Consider the following 15,832-nt stretch of genomic DNA (forward strand, 5'->3'; position numbering starts at 1 on the left):
TATACATTTTATTAAAGGATACACAGTGACGTTCCTTTTTTTTATTTACAATTTATAACCTAGCGAAGTTTGGTTTCCAAAAATAATTCTACATAATGTTCTTCGCGGTCTATTTTGATGAATGAGAGAGTGATAGAATGATGAAGAATTCGTACTCCATAGGCGTATCATTCCTTTCAGTTAAATAAATTAATTCACAACTTTGTAAAAACTATTTATTAACAGTGGTTTCCATAGCTATAATTAATTATATTTATGTGTGTCACGTCTCACCAATAAAATAAGAAATTTGATAAGTTAATGGAACTTCAAGTATCTAAAGGACATGTGGAATCGCTTAAGTAAGACATTGAGGACGGTCAGTATACAATATTGTATAACTTAATTTATGATTAACAGATCTTAAATGGTTCCCATCAGGAGTGGTAAGATAATTAGTTGAAGGTGAAAAAGCAAATGATAGAAAAGACAGACAAACATAGTTTTTATTGACTTCAGAAGTGCTTTCGATTCAATAAAAAGAGAGAAAATAACAGAAGAACTAGAAAGACAAGGAATTCTAGAGAAAAAATTGAGAAAAATAGTAGAAATAATACTAAATAAGAGGAGATTACAAGGCATAACATCAGAAAAGACATACACAAATAAAGGCGATCAATAAGAAGCAAGCAATTACGGAGTGGAAATAAATGAGGAAAAAACAAAATGTATGAAAATAGGGGAAAAACCAGAAGATAGATCAAACCAACTGAAAACGAAATAATTAAAATATGAAACAGTATCGACGTTTGACTATTTAGGAATAACGTTGTGACAAACAGCCAGAAACAGGATAAGGGAAAGGATACAAGAAGAATATCAAGCCTATGTAAGGAACAAAAAAATAATAAAAAACATAATCAAACAAAACAAAATAAAAATGTACAAAGTCCCTAATAAGACTAATAATCAATTATACGATGGAAACAACAGTAATCAACAAAAGGGATGAAGAAGAACTTAAAAGAACCGAGAGAAAAATAATGAGAACTATAACAGGTCCGAACACAAAACAGGGTGGAGAGAGAAAAACGAAGAAATAGAGAAGGAGCCGAAGGTACAAGACCTTAACTGGGTTGAGCATATAATGAGAAGAAAACCAACTTAAATGTTACAAAGAATAACGCAATGGACCCCATTGTGGCCAAGGAGAAGAGGCAGGCAGAGAAAGACTTAAAGAATCGAAATAAAGGAGAACATAAGAACACTCAATATAGAGAACTGGTGGGCAAATTCCGGAACCGAAAAGAATTGAAATTAATAACAAAAGCAGCCAAGACAAACGCTAAACCATAATGAAAACAAAAATAGAAAACGTGGAATAATCCACGTCAAAAAAGGATTTTAAAGCGCTATAAGCGATAGGATTGAAAGGCTTGATGATGATGTTGATGATAAGACGTTACCCACCTGAAGACGATAACTTTGTTATTGAAACGCAGGTCAGACAGTGTAATTGTGAGGAATATTTATGTCAAGTTTTCTTGAAACCCAAGATTTTCCATCCCTAATTGTGCTATAGTATTTGATATGCAAGCTTCCATAGCACAATTATCAATTTGTTTTGATATTCCATTCGAAATTTGAACAATGTTATCATTATACCGAATCTAATGTAGTGACTTATAATGACATGATCATGTTTTGACCTATTTTCAAAAATTTTTCTACAGTTATAGTGACATTTTCCATTGATACTCAATGACGTTAGGCGCTAGCCATCACTAGTTGTACTAAAACACTTGATATGGATGTTTGAACAATTTTTTTCACTATTTAATGTTACAAAATTTTGTATACTGAACACACTGTTTACATTACCACTACACCAACATTCACAACTACACTGTTTGATGTACGTTTCGATCACTAAGTAAACAGTGTGTTCACTTTGAATATCAACAACGGTTACAGAAATTCCAAATTGGTACAAAATGAATGTCTTGCATAAGAACATTTAATTCAATCTCAAACTGAAAAAGCCAAGTAAATAAACGTATAATAGAATTTCATCGTACCTCCCGAACTTCTTAGAGCTCATAAAACAGTGACAAAGTTCATAAAAAAATCCATCTTATCTTATATCCTTAACATTGTTACGATTTGAGTAGAAATTTATAGTCAAGAAAAAGCTATTCACTTGTTATATCATAATTCAAAAGATTGAAGGGTTTATTTATCAAAAATGCAACGATCACGTAGAGAATTTCGAGACGCTCAGAAGTGAAAGTTTGAAAGATAATTTCATCTATTTAATAAGATATTTCAGCCTTAACAAAGAAACTAATGACTAGTATAGAAGATACTTAATGACTTTTATATTTACGTACACAGTGAATAATAATTTAGATACAATCAATAATTATTTACCACGTCGTAGAACAAACTTTCATGCAAATCTATGCAGGTTCATGAAGCACACCTCATTTCCTTGGTACCCTGGATTATGTGTAGCACCCAATGGTAATATTTATTTTTACATGAAGTTGATCACGCAAAATGGAATTTATTGTTGCGGAGCACCAAGAATCAATTGATCAATTGCATTCATCTGGGATATTCTCAAATCAAACATCTCACTTTCATCAATGTTACCAGTAATTACTTAAGAGCAAAGTCTATCAGCACCAAGCTATATCCGTTCTTAATACCAGGTGCTCGTGAATGAGCCTTGTAACCGTTCAAGACTGTTCTAGACATAACCGGAAGAACAGTTTAGTTCATAGCACCGAAGAATAAATATTTTGAAAATGTTTCAGATTTATCCGTATTATTTCTATCCCATCTTCCTGCTGGGTCCTTTACAGGCTCGAAGTGGTTCGTGCACGGACTATTTTTATTGGATTTGGCTTATTTAGTTTCGAATTCATATGCATAAATCCGTGATTCGTTGCTTGTTACTATCTTAAGACTACATGACATGATGCAAGACAACGCTCAAGAAATTACATGCAATTGACATTATGCAAGCTTCTTTGCCATCGCAACATGGTTGCCACCAATCAAAATCCCATAAGTAATAGTAAACAATTTCCTAACCTCATTTTTTATTTAATATTATGTGATCGGATTAAAATGAAGATAACAAAACTAGGAAAAGTAAACAACAAGGGCACTCAGACGATGGTGAGACAGGCCCTGGAATTAAATGAGAAAATAAAATTTTTTGATAGAAACATTTGAAAAATTCCAAAAGAAAATAAAACATAAGATAACAAACCGATATTAGATTACATTACACGTTGTCTTACATCATGTCCAGCAGCCTTTATAGACGTCTTTTGAAGTATATCTTTGCACCAATCTATACCAGATTTTTTTGAGCCATTGACCAATTATGCTGTACCCTACGCAAATAAATCTTTTTGACATTCAAATCTTCAATCTCACGGTATGTCACATGACAATCTTGCAATATCGATTTTGGACGATCTTCACGGAATTCATCCTGTAGCAAAGTACGACCACGATCAAATTCGGACAACCAGACAAACACTGTAGCTCGAGATGGAGCTTCATCACCAAAAGTTGAAGGGAGTTAATCGGCACAATTTTGGCGGTTTAGTCCATGTCGAAAGTCATAGAAAATCATCGCACGAAAATGTTCGAGATTTAATTCCATTTTTTGACCAAAATAAACGTTTCAAGTCAACAACTCAAATAACTTAATAGCAACCCTCGTAATACTGCTCGAACCTGGCCAAACTACTGATTCATATATTTACTATCAACAACTCGTCGGATTACCATTCCTTCCAGTCTCTACAAAATACTTTAAAGCTGATGATTGAAGAAATCACTGAAATTCAAAATGATTAAATTGCTCTGTCATCAAACGTAATGTAATTGTAATTAAATTCTTTCCATTCGACTTGTCGACTTGTTGAATTTTGTAATTTAATTTTATTTGAAGCCAAGCTACAAAAAATAATGAATTTAAAAGAAAAGATTATAAAGTATTGTGGTTTTTTATTTTGGACGAGTCAAATTTTCAAAATAAAAATTATGTTGAAGCTAAAGCTTTTACATTCTCTTTAACCACTTATCTATTTGCTTTTTGTCGTTCAAAGCGTCCATTTTTGAAAGCTACTGTTCATCAGAAGCTGTACAGCATATGTGGTACCTCTGTTCTTTGTACAGTTTCACCTTGAAATGGGGCTTAATGGCATAACATCTAAGAGTTGTGGCTTTTAAGTAACTACAGAAAAAGTACGCATGCTCTAAATGCTAGCGACTATTAGCTGTTTAGCTTGAAACCTACTCTTTCACCGCGATATCTACCGTGTCAGTAGACAAACCAGTATAGCCGTGCCTTCGTTTATACAAAGGGTGTTTTTTTCGTAATAAAAATGTTTTGGTCCATATTTGGTCTAAGGTCCACCCATATTCATCCAAAAACGTCTAATAATTCATGAGATATTTGTAAAAATCTGCATCTATTCAGTATTTCCCACCTTGTATTCGTTTATCTGGTTATATCTGATACAAATTGAATATTATGATAACAAAAGCTTCGTAAGCCTTCAAACGATATTGTGAATAAATGTAACCAATACAAACTTTTATTCTTTTAATGATTGGTAAACATTTATACAATACATGTTATTTGAAAAATCATTATTCATGAACAAACGTAGTGAATGGAGAATTTTACGGGATAAATTATGGATTTATTACACGGGTTATGAATACATAGATTCGTTCTCGTGAATTTGATCCCGAGATGAAATTTGTATCATTAATTTTATGTAATTCTATGAAGTTGCGAATACAATCGAACTTGATTACATAACGTAGAAACCGGGGAAAGAAATAAATTAGATACAATTTAAATATATCGCAATAAAGTGCATGGAACTTCTTGTAAGGTCAAAATATTGTATCTGATAATTCATGTCCGTTTTTCTTTTTACTTAATGCAGTGCTTTATATTATAACTATCAATACCCATAATTAACCTACAAGATATCTTATCCATTCCTGGTTTCGATAGAATACATTGGGAGAAGAAATAATAAACAGCTCTAATGTCTTGAGCGACGTCCTCTTAATGTTACTGCTACTGGTACTCAAGTTTTCAGATATGGCAACACTGATGTAATTATGTCAAATCTGACGTTGTCAATTTAAACGGTGTCATGTGTCAGTGCTCTTTAAGTTGTTTATAGTTACTTGAAACATCAATCTTGATAAAAAAATGGAATTGAATCATTAACTTTTCGTACGATGATTTTGGATTGAAAAGCAGTGTGTCGATGAACCAGAGATACCAGATGGTTAGAAGCTAAAATCGTGAGAAACCGCGAAATTCCAAGGAAAAACTCCTGAAGTGGAAAGAAAGTAAATAATACAAACATGAACATAGCCCAAGTGAAAAAACTCTGAATAATGTATGAAAGAGACCCATATAGGACTTAAAAATGGGCCCAGTATAGGCTCAAACTTGGACCAAGTATGTACAGCTCTAGCCCTAGCTTGGAAGCCATTATTGGCCCAGGCTTGCAAGCCTGGACCAGGCCTGGTTGCTTGTGAAAATAGATTTTCAATAAATGGCTGAGGTCGGGTTACTCAGAATTCTGCCAAGCCTGGCTGACACTATAGGATGGTCAAGGTCGCGTTACCCACAGTTCAGCCAGGCTTGGATGAATATTGGATAGCCGAGGTAAGGTTACATAGAGTTCTGCCAGGCCTGGATGACTATAGAATGGCCTGGGCTAAATTGCCTAGACTTCAACCAGGCTTAGGCCATTATTGGTTTGCCAAGACCGGGTTTCCTAGAGCTGGCCCAAGCTAAGCCTCGTCGTTAAAGTCCGGGGGCTCCCACATCCCATAAAATAAATTTGTTCAGTCCGAATCTGAATAAAATTTTGAAATACATTGCTATGGAACTTAATTTATTTGTTAAATATGTAAAGACGGTCAATTTGTAGCAATGACCTTGAGATTTGTTGAGAGGAACCCCTCAAACGTTGTGGTTTTAAAGCAATTTCTCAACTAAGCTGTGAAAACATTCTTTCGGTATTAGCACTGGACTACGTTGAAGTTCAACTTCAAAATATTATGATGTTATTTGGTACTATTCCTATGGTTGAATCTAGTGACCGCATTTCCTACGTGATCTGTAATATTCGTTTTCTTTTAGACAATGTAACGATAGTTCGCTTCATCTCTCGTAGTTCACCAATCACCCTGTTTCCTCAACTCATGAATAGGCCCTATGGACTCTCGGATACTGAATTTGCCTGGCATCCCTGCAATAAATTCACCTCATGTTTCACTGGTTTTCCGAATTAAATCGTGATCGCACTTCGCGACGGGAAGATCGTTCTAAATCGGCAGTTGTGCCAGAAAACATCGATAATGTGCGTCATGTGACATACCGAGAGATTGAGACATACTTGGGCCTAAGTTCCACTCGCTTACATTAAATATAGCATGAAAATTTGCTCGTGCTGGATACCGTATAATTTGAAAATCGCTTGAAAAAAGCTCGTTTAGATTGGAGCAAAGAAATGCTGAGCAGATTCAATTGCGGTACTTCAAAAGACGTCTATAAGATCATGGCAGGCAACGAACTCGATGCTAGGCAACGAACTCGATGCTAGGCAACAATGTGATTCGCATTTTCGAAAAGGATGCAAATTGCTAATACAATGTAAAGATTTCTGGAGCTGCTTGGCATAATGAACTATTTTCATTACCTATTCCCAATTTGGCTAATGAGACATTATCAATTTCTCGCCTGGCACGGCCGGGAGTAACTTTTGGAGTCAGTAGCGAGAAAACCAAATCTGCTAGGACGGATCAGAGTTGACTTACGCAGCTCAAATAGATTCAAGAACAGAAGGAAAATTACATGAGCCCAGGAAGTTATGAATACTACGTCCATGAGTGTTTTCAGAATAAGATAAACTTGGATGAATGTGACAAGAATATGAAAATGGTTTAGGTGCCAGATGAAGGATTGGCTCTTTTTGTTGATGCCAAATTGACAACAAGAGTTAGTAGCAAAAAATAAGAATAGAAGCGAAGTTAAAATACCAAAAGTTAGATTCAAATCCCTTCCCGATCATACTACTAAAAAAAATATGGAAACATAAGCGGATGCTTTCGACGTTACTCCCCTTGATATGTCTCCCTATTTAGTATAGGGTTGCGCTGGAAGTACCATACATAGCGTGTACAAACCTTGCTGGCCGCCTTGGGCACTCAAACAATAAACTTTTGACATGAATTGACTGAATTTTTGTACACTTTTTACAGTCCTTCAAATGAGAATGCATTAATTTTTGTAAAAGTCAGTAATTTGGGACATTTTTTTCCCATTCGTTAGTCTATAGTACCTCTGTAACATATATGAACTAGAGACTCTTCCTAGAGAAGTGGTATTAGGTTTCATTTGAAGGTTAAACTGATATTCAGCAACAAAAAAATAAAGACCAATAATTATATTTCGGGAGTTTCAGATTTCATTTAAAATGAATTTGTTTCAAATCAAGAATTAACCTTTGAAAAGAATCATACTGTATAATAATAGTTTATCATCCCTTTTATATATTAAAATAACAAAAACATCGTTATTAATGTGTGTTGATTCAAGAACATCACAGAATTGATTTTCTATTTTATATGCTTAGGTAATTCAACAGTTCTTATTAAACGTTGTTGAGTTATAGATCGATTCAAAATGTCGAGAATCTATCCTATTAAGTTTTTGGATAATAAAAACTTCAACAACGCTGATGTTCAATTCATACGTAAGCTTCATTAATATTTATTATTCTATTAACTCAACTAGATAAATATTTATAGTTCAACAACCATTCGTTTATCTTTTACTTGTTCACCTTTTAAGACTTATCGTAATTTCCTCCCAAGCTATTCACATTCGCGTCTTTGTCTCTTGTTTGTTCCATAATGTCGATGCAAACCCTTCTCACCTTTTGGACCAGTAGATGACCTCTTTTCATCTTCGGCTACTGACAACAACTAACTCCCGAACTAACTTCTCTTTCTCAATGGTTCCAGTATTACCATAAAGTAACATCTGGTGTATGAACAAAACAGGGACCTCGAAGAGGTTATAAACTTAAGGTGTGAGCTGCTACAGAATCAAATTTGAAGTCATCTTCCCTGATAAGTGAGATTGGGAAGAGGAATCTTTTAATTTCCTAACCTAAAGGACCAGTTTGGTGCATAGATGGGTACAAGACACAATTGGGAGTAGAAAGAGTTTTTTGTAACATTTCTGAAGCTCGGTACACTAACCACAATGCTTTTAGTAGAGATTCATGCAATAACAAATTCTCGATTCAATCGGTACGTGGTACAAAACTATATCAAGCATGTATATATGCTGGTGTCCAAGGAAATTGAAGTACGCTATCCGGTTTCCCTAATACTCTAAATTTAATGGAGTTTTCCGAATTGGTGACTGGAGCCCACCGGCATGCCACACACCAAAACGTTCTTCGGAGGTTCATGACGAACATTCTCTTCCAACTAGAAAGAAAGCCTGATTATTGAGTCGATTACTGAGCATTGGTGCTCTAGTATAGGTCAAAGCACCTCTAGACCATAAGCAACACGCAAAACGCTCGGTATCCAATATGCAACGACGATGAGGAAGCGCAAATAAAAGCAGCCAAAGAGTCGGATGTTCAGTAGTTTTACATAGCAACATATTCTAATTTGTTTCAGATTTGTTGTATAAAATCGGGAACGTTCTAGGCCTCACACCAATAGTAACTAAAAGAAAAACTAAGTCAATCGTATTTAAATATATTTATACAGCTATCCTGATGACAACGTTGCAAGTGCTGCTCATATATACTTTCTACAGAAAGGCCAAAAGATATGACAATTTTTCACTACATAGGATCATCATCAATGGTAACGTATGTTTTCGTTTAGAATTTGCTACTCGCGTAAGTTTTTCAACATTTTTAAGTTATGAACATGGAAAACAGGTTATCTAAATGAAATAAAGCGATTTTCTCTTCACTTACAATCCTGAAGCCTGCGTCAATCATCTGTTGAAATCTGTATTATCTAAAAATAGTTGGGTAATGCAGTAACCGTCAGTTTTTAAGAACAAAGTCAATTGCATTACAAAAAACAAAAATTAGAGTAACCTGGTGCACCGAGCAGTAACTCTGGAGCCAGAGCTACTACACAGATAGATTCTTCACCACGAAAATGAACTAACCCATTTGTCGTTAAAGAGACTAGTCGTTTTTGACCAGTAGACATACTGGAACCTCGATACCACCCAGATATAGCTCTGGTGGACTTCTTCTGGCTAAATATAAATTTTCTTGCAAGGTTAGTAGCAATGGATAAGTCATGGATCCATCACTTGACCAAAATACAGAGTAGAAACATCGAGGCTCTCCTTTGCCAAAGAAACTCAAGGTGTATCTTGGTAACCGTCAGTTTTCAAGAACCAAGTCAATTGCATTACAAAAAACAAAAATTCGAGTAACCTGGTGCATCGAGCAGTAACTCTGGAGCCAGAGCTACTACACAGATAGATTCTTCACCAAGATAACGAACTAACGCATTTGTCGTTAAAGGGACTAGTCGTTTTTGACCAGTAGACATACTGGAACCTCGATACCACCCAGATATAGCTCTGGTGGACTTCTTCTGGCTAAATATAAATTTTCTTGCAAGGTTAGTAGCAATTGATAGGTCATGGATCTATAACTTGACCAAAATGCAGAGTAGAAACATCGAGTTTCTCCATTGCCAAAGAAACTCGAGGTGTATCTTGGTAACCGTCAGTTTTTAAGAACCAAGTTAATTGCATTACAAAAAACAAAAATTCGAGTTAGCTAGTGCACCAAGCGCATAAATCCGTTCGACTTCCTGCTAGAATTTCGCGTTTGCAGCCAGAGCTACTACACAGATAGATTCTTCACCACGATAACGAACTAACGCATTTGTCGTTGAAGAAATCAGAAGTTTTTGACCAGAAGATATACTGGAACCTCGATACAAGGTTAGTAGCAATGGATAAGTCATGGATCCATCACTTGACCAAAATACAGAGTAGAGCTGCTACGACGAAAGATTCTTCACCACAAAAACGCGCCATCTCATTTATCGTTAAAGAGTCCAACGTTTTTTGACCAGTAGAGACACTGCAACGTTGCCGATTTCTCCGTACAACCAATATCAACCTCCGGTGAACTTCTGTCTATTTCTCACTATAAAAAAACGTTCACTATTGCCGAAGATACAACTTTAAACATGAAAGTTTAGTATATTTAATGCCTGATTTTGTAAAACTACTTGCAAAATGTAGTCACTGCTTATCATATCAAAGGACTCTCCGGAAATTTTGATCTGAATGTGCGGAAACTAACCCGGATCACGTTCATTGTTGTTCGGAAACTGATCGAGTCAATCAGGTAATCATATGATAGGTACTTTTCTATCCTGGTAGAACAATGGGTGAATGCGATCACCTGAGATTTGGAGTTTTCAAGATAAAAATAGTTTACTGGTATTAAACTTTAGTGCAGTGGGTAAATCGTTGATAACTGCTCTGTCTATAAGAATTATTAAACATCTAGAATCTATGAAACAACTAAATAAATATCATGGAAGAAATGACAGGCGAGAAAGTTCTTGTAAATCATGTTTTAAATTTGAAATTTCCACCGCAAATTGAATGAGACGTTCGGAAACTGTAATCTTAATCTGGTTCTGGGTTAGGATCCGCAATCAGCTGACAATCGGTGGGGAAAATGTGTTAACCATAATAGAAACTATACCGAATAATCACATGAATTTTTGTGTTAATTTGTTATTATAAACCAGTCAACGTTGAAGTGAATCATGCTTTAGTCTTCTTCTTATGATCAATTTAATAAAAATGTTTTGTTTGTATTTCCAGGTGCTTTATCCGTTTCAGAGGTTTGCTTCGTTTTTAGAAGTATACTCGGAAGCGTCAAACTTCACCCGGATCATTGGAAAAACTTCTTCAATTCATTAAGAAAAATAGACGAAATCATTCCTTCTGACATATATCCAATAAAACCTAACAGATTTCTACTATTATCGATAAAAGTTACCTTTTACCACGTGATATTTTTACTAACCATAACTTACGAAGCATACACCACAACATCGTCCGTTGTTTGCTTCGTTGCTTGCAGAACGATACTTTATCTGGAATTCTTCGAACTTATCTTCATAAATAACATATGCGCCATATTGAAAACCAGATACGTCGCGTTAACTAAAATTGTTGAAGATATATTCGATATTAATACACGTAGAAGCGAAGAAACGCGCAAAATAGCTCTAAAAAAAGTTTTTTCCGCTTACCAATATTTATACAAAGTATCCGAAGAGTTCGAAGAAATATTCGGGTGGCAGATATTTTTGATATTATTATACACCGTCATTGCCCTTCTTAATCACGCGAACCGAATATTAATTTTAATAAAAGAAACGAACCAAGTGGAAAATCTACAATATAAATATATAACACATGGATTCATTCATCCTGTTATATCTATAGTGAGTATTATACAGTGTGGGAATAAAATGTAATTTTCTTCGAGACGTTTTATATCGATTTCACACAATTTTGTTTTTCTATATATAAATAGTTAGATTATTTAGATCCTACTAGGCAATTAGAGGTCATTAGGCCAATATACGCAGTTAATATCTTCAATGTGTAAACAGCGTCTTAAGCATTATATAAGACAGACATCTCAATATTTACAAAATAGATTAAAAAGTCATCAAAAAAACAAAATAACATATCCAATTCAGTCAATCAATCTCTTTTATGCCAAATATGCCATACAGAAGTCGATATAAGTCAAAAGAAAAAAATGCAGCCTCAAAATGAATTTGTTAAACGTAATTACAAAAGGGATTCGAAAAACGGTTACTGTAAGTTCTAATTGCGCAAAAAATTTAGTATTGTAATAGTAGCTGTATACTTTCTGTCTATATTTGAAATAAAGGGGGGCGCACCTACCACTATATTGCGATATTAAAGAGATATTTGACTCCAGAGAATCAAGAATAGCGAATACGAGAACTTTGATCTCGCAAAACGGAGCGACCTAACACACATCAAACGACTCTATGGCGGCTGTGTGACAGATGTTTCCTGCAAGACTAATTTCCAACAGAGGTAATAATATCCCTTGACCTCCACGTAGCCCTGACTTGACGCCTTTTGATTTTTTCTATGGGGACACCTCAAACATAAAATCTACATGAACAATCCGAGGGAAATCAGTGAGCTAAAGGAAAGTATCCAACAGGAAATGGTGGCAATCACCCCAGATTAATTAACAAGAGTTTTCACAAATCTGCGTTCACGTTTAGAGGAGTGCCGTCTTCAAGAGGGCCGTCATAAAATTTCTGCATTTATCCATCAACTGAGATAGGCAACCCTATCGACCACAACATATCTAAAAAAATTCCAAACGTTGGTTTGTTTATCAAATCTGCATGAAAAACAAAAAACTAATATTGTATCAATTATATACAACGTAAAAGATTAGTTAGGTGTGTAGATGTAGTTAAACCGAAACAAGATATACCTCATCTAATTGACTGGATTATTTTGTTTTGTTCTCGAATGACAATGAAAGTGATCCGGATTACTTTCCGAACATTGAGATCATGATCCGGTTAACCTTCATAGTTTCCAAAAAGTCGTTAAAACTATGATTGTTTCTATACAAATTCGTAGGTCATTTTTTCTGTAATCTTTTTATTGTACGTTTTCTCGACTGTCTAGTTAATAATTTACCACGAATAGAAATATATTCCGGCGTCGTGCTTTCTATTTATAGTTCGAAGAAGTATCCTATCATTTGTCAAACTCACAACTCAAACTCATTCTTTATCAACTATTGGAGACAACCACATTGCCACCATTTTACTTCTAACCTCTTCGTTTAAAGATGTTTGTTTTTAGGTGACAACGCTGGTTTTAGTCATGTCATGCGATATGGTAGAAAAGAGCTCTGCTAGTGTTATAATCACGTGCCATAGGCAATTGATGCACTTAGAGAAATCCCCATTGCGACACGACCTTCAATTAATAACTAAATACATGGAAAAACTTAAACCTTCGTTCACGGCTGCTGGATTTTTCGAAATAAATCAAATGATACTAGCGAGCGTATTCACATCTGTAACAACTTACTTGATTATCATGATTCAATTCCAGTAGATACGAGTTTCATAATTGATATCACTTTTCCTCAATTTCCATAATACTCTAGAAATATGGCAACATACGCATTTTAAATTTTTATAGTGTACCAAAGACTTATAAATGATAAAATTTGAGAATACTGTAAAATAAATTCAAACCAAAATGCATTGATGATAATTTCAATTTCATATACTCTGAAACAACAATGTTGCCAAATTTTTATTAATTTTATTTAATTACATTTTATCACACGTGAAATAACGTACATGAGTACAACGTACATCCACCAGGAGCTTTGGCGAAAATGTAAAACGAAAAACCAGAACTACTGAAAACAAACTTATTACACTGACAAGTCCAAGAACAACAAAAAAGAAGAAGAGGAAGACCAAAGAAAACAAGGAACAACGTGATAAGAAAAGTTTTGAAGAAGAAAAAGTTGACGTGTACGAAAATTGTATACAATTAATTTATCAAATTTGGTATATGTAAATTGTTGTTTCTCTATAACCTACACCTAGGGTGTAAAATAAAATGATTTTTACCAGACGGGTTTTTCAATCCAGGTGGGAGGACATCTAAAAATATTTGCCTTGAAGAATTTATGGATTCATCAACCCAAATAACAGCTCAGATCATTGGATCTAGGAATATGCCTTTGAGTACTTCTACAGTGAAAAGGAGATTGGAAGAAGTTGGCAGTGAAGACGTCAAAATAAAATTAAAAGGCTGCAGCGGTGATGAATCAAAATTTGAGGTTTTTGGGTCCAAGAGAAGGGCGTTTGTTAGTGAGTCAAAAAAAGAACGGATATTAAATCCATGCGTAGTCCTGACTGTAAAACACGTCGGAGGCTTGGTGATGGTTTTTGGAAGGCGACTGGATACCTGGTAAACATTGAAGGAACTTTGAACAAAGAAGACTATAAAAAATATTGAAGAAAAATGTAGTACCTACGTTCTGGCCAGCTCTTGATCGACAAAAAATTTATTTTTCACCATGATACCGATCCCAAGCATTCCTCGAAGATGTGCAAAGAGTATTTAAAAGATTTGGAAAGGAAAAATGTACTAAAAGTAATTATTTAGTGGCCCGACTCCAACCTGATTATTGTGGGGGACAAAATGAGCAGGAAATTAGAAAGCAGTGTCCTGCTTCCACTTCTTATCTTTGGAATATCCTAAGAAACGAATAGAACCAAATAGACGACGATTATTTGTCCAAATTCTTACTGAGAATGTCAAAAATTTATACTTTCATTATTACTTATCTGAATATGTTACTTCAAATGAAAATATCAAAATCGATCATTTTTTTTTGTTATTTGTTGTGTGACACGCAAACTACAGGGCGGACAAAAACTTTTGACTAGTAGTGTATATAAAATAAGTACTTCTACAATATTCAGCCTTTTGTGTTTATATGACAACGTTGCTTTAATCGTAATTGTTGAGATCAGTGAAAGAGAACAGTAGATTACAGTTACCGTAAGGTAAAGAGAGATATTTATTAGTCAGTGTAATTTCCAGTAGCGTATCGTTATGGTAAACAAGAAAAAGTTAATACGAACTTTTAAATAAAATGAAAATATATAATAATATATTTAATTAATATTCTACATAACAAAGAAAAGCAAATGAATCCTATTTGGTTATTAAAAATATTCCCATAGTTTCGGTTTATATTACTGTCAAAGACTTGATTGAAAGTATAGTTCTGTGGTGATAAATTGTTTGAATGATTAGAATGTGATTTCTTCTTTCTTATACAAGGTCTGGCTATTAAAAACGAAACCTCTATCCACATTATCTCGAAGTCTTACACTAAGAACTCCAGAGCACTACACCTAGGAACGCTTGAAATAGAAGAAGATCTCTGGCAATCACAGCCTTCCCATATTCTATACTTTTTAAAAGCAGTGGGATCAATGGATCTCATATTTGTTGAGGTTATACTCAATTGACAGTTGTGAAAGCTGAATATTCAAAGTTTCTATTCTTTTATTGATTTGATTTAAAAATATAATTTTGCTTCAAAATTCAATTGGTGCTCAAATTGATATAAATCGATAGATTTTTTTTCTCTACCCCATTTACATTTTGTTTGCGTAGAAAAGGAAACGAACAAAGTAATATAACTTGCATCAACGAAATACAATCTTATGTATCCATCTCATACATATAAATTACATTTTTAGTGTCAATACGTAATGAAACAATATAAGTAATCAAACTTTATAATTTCGGTTTGATGGTGGGATAAAATTGTTTTAAACCATTTCCAAATATAGGATCGTATCGGTTTTACAGGTTATTTCAATATAATAACACAGTCTAAATTGATAAATCTGTATAAATAATTATTAAAATAATATTATAATCAGTTTACGTACCTTCAAAATATCTGAGGTTAACGTTAAATTAGAGAAGTTAAATAAGAAAAAGAATTGGATGTACCAAATTTGAGTTAAGATTCACCTTGAAACTCTAAATGTAAATGATGTGTAAATGAAGTTTGTTGCCACGAGCGCTATCGAGTGGCATAAATCACCGAGTGAATAATAACTCTTTATACGCGGGTAATAAGTCGTGTGA

Source organism: Diorhabda sublineata, chromosome 7 (assembly GCF_026230105.1).
Source record: "Diorhabda sublineata isolate icDioSubl1.1 chromosome 7, icDioSubl1.1, whole genome shotgun sequence".
In the NCBI taxonomy this organism is placed as follows: domain Eukaryota; kingdom Metazoa; phylum Arthropoda; class Insecta; order Coleoptera; family Chrysomelidae; genus Diorhabda; species Diorhabda sublineata.